General features: G+C 35.1%; 1 long non-coding RNA gene across 1 annotated transcript; it reads left to right on the top strand.

Moving 5' to 3' along the window:
• Positions 1-3,490: 3,490 nt before the first annotated feature.
• LOC118224883 lies at positions 3,491-4,768 on the top strand. The gene is made up of 3 exons (XR_004764715.1): positions 3,491-3,573; positions 3,878-3,957; positions 4,550-4,768. It is a non-coding gene; the product is annotated as an uncharacterized LOC118224883 (long non-coding RNA).
• Positions 4,769-6,047: the final 1,279 nt, after the last annotated feature.

Genomic DNA, 6,047 nt, shown 5'->3' with positions numbered 1-6,047 from the left:
TCACACTTGAAACAGCTTGCAGCGGATGACATCGCTAACGCGTCTGGTCCTCTGGGTTGACATCCGTGTAAATTGGTCTTTCGGGGATTAAGTGGTTGTTTATTCAGCATTTGTTTATTTAACTGTTAGCAATTTAAATTGCCTATGTCTTAATTAATGTTCTCTTATATAGCCTTCAACTTTCCCTGAACATTAGCTAGGTTAATTAAGCTTAGTCCAATTAGATTAGGCTACGATTGTGTTTGCTGATTTTAGAGACTGAAATAAATAGCGTTATGCTATTAAATTTCCCCTATGCTAGAATGAATACATTTCCAACAACCCATGTCTGTAGCCTAAAACAACGAAGCCCATACCTGTTAGCTACGCGATGCCACGTCCACATCTGGATTCAATTGACAAACAGCTGCATCAAAATCTCGTTTGAAATAAAAACAGTAAAATTAATTTGAAGGATAAGGATATACTACAGTGAATACGGATAGATGGTTAAATGACAGAGATGGTGTGCCGTACAGATTGGTATTGATTTAACGAATTAGGTTAGGTTTAAATAACTAACATATAACTAAATATTCTCACTGTGTTCGTTGTTGGGGTTAATGCTGTACAGATTTCAGAATTATCTAATTGACTGGTCCCTGCCATGGTGCCCTGCCAATTTGCAGCCAATGGAAGTTGTATAGCTGACATCTGAGAAGAATTGCGATCTAAACCGTTCCTAAACTAGGTCCTGTGTATGTGTTTTTTTCCAACTGCAGTTGCAATCTCATAATTTTAACAAGCTGTTCATTTTCCTAAATTAGATGCTTCTCATGTTTAGAGGGATTATTTACCCACGCCACATAATGCCCGAAACGCACTACAAAAAGTATGTGGACACCTGACATGCAACATCTCATCCAAAACTATGGGCATTAATATGGAGTTGGTCCATCCTTCGCTGCTATAACAACCTTCACTCTACTGGGAAGGCTTTATACTAGATGTTGGAGCATTTCTGCAAGGATTTGCTTCCATTCAGACACAAGAACATTAGTGAGGTCCGGCACTGATTGGTGATTAGGCCTGGTTCGCAGTTGGCTTTCCAATTGATCCCAAAGGTGTTAGATGGGGTTGAGGTCAGGGCTCTGTGTAGGCCTGTCAAATTCTTCTACTATTTCTATATGGACCTTGCTGTGTGCCCAGAGCAACTGTCATGCTGAAACAGGAAAGGGCGTTCCCCGGACTGTTTAAATTTAATTATTCATGGCATCTATTGCTATTTCTGCCATAATGTAATTTAGGATAAATAATCTCTCTACGAAAAGCACCTATTAAAGAAAAATAACAGCTTGTTCAAATCCTGAGATTGCAGTTGTGGTTGGAATGAAACCCAGCATACACAAGTGGCCCCAACCAGGTTTAGAAACCACTGATCTAGATTTGTTTTGAGGATGTTTTCTCAGTGAATTCTGCCCATATTCCCTGATACACACAATGGGCCTCATTCACAAAACTTTTCTTAAATTCCTCTTACTTTTGTTCCAACGAAAAACCAATTTGGGATTCATGACACATGCGCAGACCTTTGTTTTTGTGTGTATTCCAGGTGTATGAGAGAAAGAATGCTGGCTGTTTGTAAATTTTATGCGCAATCCTGTTCATATGATTAACATAAGGAAACAGCCATGACCAAATACAGATAAGAAAAAATGATGAATGCCAAAATGTTCTTGGAAATGTTCTTACACACAGTTTATGATCAAATGTGATTGTACGTACATTTTGTAAATGAGGCCTATTATGTGGATTGGTTGATATTGAGAGTTCAGAGCAGTTAAAGGCTACACATCCCAGAATATGAGCAGCACAGATCCATAAAACATATAAGAAAGAGTTTTGTGTGGTATATGATTGACTGTGTAGAAATAACCAACTCCAGTTAACAATAGCATAAACCACTATTAAACAAACCTGATAAAAAGTTAACATTTTTGTTCCAGCAGCCATGAGACTAATTGGGCAAACTGTACATATTGGTTATGTTTTGTAATAGCAAGGAGGGTTATAAGGTCTTATTAACTTTACTGGTAAGTGCAGGCTAGTAGAATTTATCACTCAGAGAGGTTGCACATAATATAATGTCACAATATGTAACAATATTTTTGAGGTAGGGCATAGACAGGGAGTCAGATGGAGGGATGAAATCTGTAAATTGTTACTGAACAAATTCACATTTAACAGGGTGGAATTGACACAGTTTAAAATGTAATTTGTTCTGCCATGGACATACAGGGTGATGATAATGAAGAACAAAAACGTATAGAATTAGAAACAGAAAAAACTGCATTAAATGTAATAAAATTGTGTCGCAATTCAAGAATCTTCCACCAGATGTCCCCATCTATGCACCTATTCCTTTTTGCAAAACGCCAACTACTGACTGGAATAAACCGTCAAACCACTTCAGTACAAATATATTTAGTTTTTTATAACAGAGATCACTGAGAAACATTCAGTTTAATTCACTATTAAAAGTAGTATCATCTTCTGATATATGCATAGGCTATATGATAGTATTTTTTTTAGAAACCTGTTGTCTCCGTTTTGGCAATAGGTCTAATGGCAGAATCTGGTGTAAAACCTTTCGACAGTAGGAAGTGTTAAGGAGATTGCGACGAAGTTTATTTATTTGTTTATTTATTTATTAATTTATTTATTTTCAGCTACGCTGAGTACGAGTAGTGGCAGATTCATAATACAGTAGTGGTCTGTGTAATGCCAGAATAGCAAGGATCAGAAGACTTGTGGGTTTTAATACCATGCAGGAAGTTGAAAACATTAGAGAAACCCGTAAAAAGAGAAAGCAATAGCAAGATTTTTTACGGCGGAACCATAGTCTAAAGAGTGAGTAGGCCTATGTAATTGCATGAATTTAGCTAGCCTACATAAAGTACTGGCTAACTTTTTAGTGATGCGTCTGTATCTTTACTTTGCTGAATATTTGTGCAACAACATTTAGCAGTAGTTGCTCAAATAAAGTTAATATAGGCTAACATATATGTAAAAGCAGAATAGCTGTACAGTGATCTAAATATAATGTTAGCAAGCATTTACAATGTTAATTTGGCTAATCAATTTGGAAAATTGTTTTTTGGTGGAGGGGTTTCCTTTTCCTTTTTAAAAAAATTATTTATTTATTTTTTGTTTTGGTATTTTTCTTTAGTGTTCTAGTAGGTAATGATACGCTTGTTTGTATTATTTTACCCATCACTTTTTTAAAAACTCAAAACTCCTGCCCTGGATGGTGATGCAGGCACGTTCCGACGCTATCCTATCATTTAAGTGTCATGATGATAGGAAATGTGGACGACGAGACCACGATGGAGAGCACGGAAACTCGCATCGAAGCGTTGGCAGCTGCCTTATGACTATGGCAGCGTATAGCGAAAATGTCAGACAGGTAAATTAACTTATTAGAACTTCAGATTTATTCTTAAGAAAATATCAACTTTTAATTAGCACTGTGGTGGCTGTACCAAGCTTGAAAGCCATCTCGTGTCATAGGGATTGCAGCTTTTCCACTCGCAGGTAACTATACCTGTTCTTTTCTTTATTTTTTCTTTGTTTTCCAGTTCAACGTTCCTTTTCCCGAACATAAATTTTGTTAGTCCCCTAAAACTAAACACTTTTTTTTACAATTCTGTTGGTTTTGGTGCTCTATTAGGCCTATAATAACTATGCAACTTTTAATTTTATTTGAAACCGTGTAATGGTTTTCTTTGTTTATCTGACACAAAATAATACTTGCTCACATTAATCAATATGGCTTTTTTTTCTTCAAAAACGTTTTCCCCTTTAAACATTGCTTTCCTTTTGTGTCTCTTTCTCACAGATATCCAACTCAAACCATATCTGCCGAAAAGGTAGATCTTTGAGCATTTGGAACATATCACATGGTGGGATCAAATATAGGTGACATGCACAATTTATTTAATACTGGGATTAATACTGACTTAATAGATTTTGTCTTTTGGCGGTATGTAATTATTTTTAAAAAATGTACATGTCAATATGCTATGAATCATTCTGTATTATTTCATTGCATATTATATTTTGCCAGAATATAATATTATTAATAAGATTTGATCCCTTCATTATCTATAGTAATATTAAATTAATGACAGCATGTATGAAATTTCAGCAGCGTGGATGGAAATAGAGAGATTTCTGTTCTTCAGGCTGATGTAAGAATCACCAAATTGTATTTTTGAAAACAAATTGTGCACATGCTGTCCTAGACTTATGGTCCGTTTGACGCATCTGACAGTGTCACATGGAACTTATTATTTTCTGAGGCTGTCCACGTCAAGCAATACCACATAATTTTAAGGCTTATCTAAGCCACATTCACAGCGATGTAAGTTTGTTAAATTGAGCGTCGTTTAGCACATGTCCAGTAGCTACTTGATGAGTGGTGTGCATAAAATATTTAGCTTTGTTGCCTGAAGCAATAATTGACTTTGTCATTTTCATCTGTACTGAAAGTTCTGTATGGTATTAACAGTTGTTATTCAGAGTGAACAGCCCCCCCTCAGATGAGGGATCCTCAGTGTGTCTGACCATTCCACCAGATAATATTGAAGACTTGAGGTGCAATGGAAACGGTAAGTATTGTAATAACCTCAGACATCTTTTAGTGAAATTGCATTGTACTGCTTACAGAAGTTCAGGGGTTAATGATTATTCACCGATGTGATAGCATGTCTCATAGCATCACTTTTTAACAACCTTTAGAATTTGAACATAAAACGTGGTTGTTTTTATAGTATGTACATTTAAAATATATTAGTAAATACGTTTTTTAAAAGTTAAAAAGCTCCTCAATAATTAGATGATGTAATAAATTGATTATGCATATATTGTTTCCAAAGTCTCAATAAAAATGCAAATGTTGAAACATGCAGAAGCTTTTGCAGAATACAGAAGCTTTTAAATATAACTGTATAATGGTCAGACACTGAGCGATGTTTGAAAAATGTTTGCAAAAAGGAATTCATACCTGAAAGTATCTCAGAATTGTCGTCCTCGCCAAAATATCATAGTGTTGTTATGTTTCATTCAAGATTTTTTGATTCTTTCTTGTTTAGATTATATTAGTTTGATAATGCTAATAGATATATTGAGATTATATTTTACAAATCAGTTGTGAGTTGTAATGGTTGAAGCTGGGTGTCTATTTCAGGTTTCAGCGATTGAGAAACTGTAGAAAACTGCTGCATAAAAACCCCAAACATTAGAAACTGTCAGACAGTTGGGCTTTTCCTTATCTATTGAGTGCAACTGTAAGGAATGTCCAATGTAGAGATACATTTTTGTCTATCCCTGTTATGTCATTGGAGTATTAGACATTTGATTTAATGATTAATGATTTATTTTAAGTCCTCCCTTGCCCACAAATTGCTTGAGCTGTTCTGGAACAAATAAGGGGTGAATGCTCACAGCTTCTTGACAGTAAATACTACTGTGCACAGAATGGTTTTTAAGATACAAAGTTCCATTGGATCTAATTAACTTTAGCTGCAAAGATGTCTGTAGTCCATATATCTCAAATTGTTTTCTGCTTGTACTTACAATTTAAATGCATTTATCATATGTTTTACTAATGCTGCAAAGTAATTAAGACACATATTTGAGAGGGTATTGAAATGGTAATATGCATTCCTGCTTTGCTGTATGTTATTATAATTGCTGTTGTCCAAAGACATGCAATTTAGTAAAGTACTTTTCAGATCATAGTTTTTTTAAATCCAAAGAGCTAAATCTTGACATGACATTTGCATCTAAGCAAAAGAAACGAATATTTTGAGAGTAAGCAATACAGAAGCTGGTTTTGGTCATCATGGATCAGTTACCGTGTATAAAACATATCCCAGTGATTGAAAACCAAGTCTTGCACTATGCCAGTTTTAAAAGTCCTGACTATGCAAACAGTGTGGTCTCTGTTTGTATGAAGAAAAATGTACTATTTATCCAGAACAAACTGCTTCATCGGTAAAAAACTT

The sequence above is a fragment of the Anguilla anguilla genome, chromosome 4 (assembly GCF_013347855.1).
Source record: "Anguilla anguilla isolate fAngAng1 chromosome 4, fAngAng1.pri, whole genome shotgun sequence".
NCBI lineage: Eukaryota > Metazoa > Chordata > Actinopteri > Anguilliformes > Anguillidae > Anguilla > Anguilla anguilla.
This window is presented reverse-complemented; position numbering and strand designations above follow the sequence as displayed.